The sequence below is a fragment of the Sinocyclocheilus anshuiensis genome, unplaced genomic scaffold, assembly GCF_001515605.1.
Source record: "Sinocyclocheilus anshuiensis isolate Anshui unplaced genomic scaffold, SAMN03320099.WGS_v1.1 scaffold11965, whole genome shotgun sequence".
NCBI lineage: Eukaryota > Metazoa > Chordata > Actinopteri > Cypriniformes > Cyprinidae > Sinocyclocheilus > Sinocyclocheilus anshuiensis.
Genome location: NW_015556623.1, coordinates 1 through 996, shown reverse-complemented (window position 1 = coordinate 996; position 996 = coordinate 1). Strand labels below are relative to the sequence as shown.

Genomic DNA, 996 nt, shown 5'->3' with positions numbered 1-996 from the left:
ACTTAAATGTAAACTCTGAAAACAACCTAGGTGGGACTTGAACACTCAATCCCCAGTTCCGAAGGCATAGGCCTCTGGGACTTTTCTATGCTTATTCTAATGGCTACAGTGTCACTTTGAACTTTTCATACCTGAATATCTTGTTCAGCCAATTTAAACATAAGCTCTCAACAATGACCCAGGTGGGACTCGAACCCACAATCCCCAGCTCAGAAGTTATGCCTTCGCAATTTCAATTCTCTGTGTGTATGTGCTGTACATGTGGAAGAATTGACAATAAAGCAGACTTGACTTGACTTGATTTCTTGCGCAGCCAACTTAAATGTAACACAACAAAAGCAACCCAGGTGGAACTTGAACACAGAGGCTGATGACATAAACCATTAGGCCACTGGGACTTTTCTATGCTTATTCTAATAGCTATAGTGTCACTTTGAACTTTTCATACTTGAATATCTTGTTCAGCCAATTTAAATATAAGCTCTCAACGATGACCCAGGTGGGACTCAAACCCACAATCCCCAGCTCCGAAGGCTTGTGCCTTATCCATTAGGCCACTGGGCCTTTCTTGTTGGTACACCCACCAACCAAACAAAGCAAAAACAATCCAGGTGGGACTTGAACACAGAGACCGATGCCATAACCCTTTAGGCCACTGGGATTTTACTGGTGGTGCCAGAGAGAGCTTTCAGAAAATAGCTAATGATGCTACTGGGCCTCTTCTCTGCTTGACCCATTCACAGACAGACTTATGGAAGCTAAACTGAAAGAGCATTCAGAAAACTGCCAGTTCAATGCTTATTCTCATGGCTATAATGTCACTTTGAACTTATCATCCTGGAATTTCTTGCATAGCCAATTTAAATGAAACCCCTCAAAGATGACCCAGGTGGGACTTGAACCCACAATCCCCAGCTCTGGAGGCATTGACAGACAGTCTGATGCAAGATCAACTGATAGATCTTTCAGAAAATTGCCAGTTATATGCTAATTGTC

General features: G+C 42.7%; 1 non-coding gene across 1 annotated transcript; it reads right to left on the bottom strand.

Moving 5' to 3' along the window:
* Positions 1-491: 491 nt before the first annotated feature.
* On the bottom strand, positions 492-564 carry trnar-ucg (transfer RNA arginine (anticodon UCG)). Its single transcript has one exon. It is a non-coding gene; the product is annotated as a tRNA-Arg (tRNA).
* Positions 565-996: the final 432 nt, after the last annotated feature.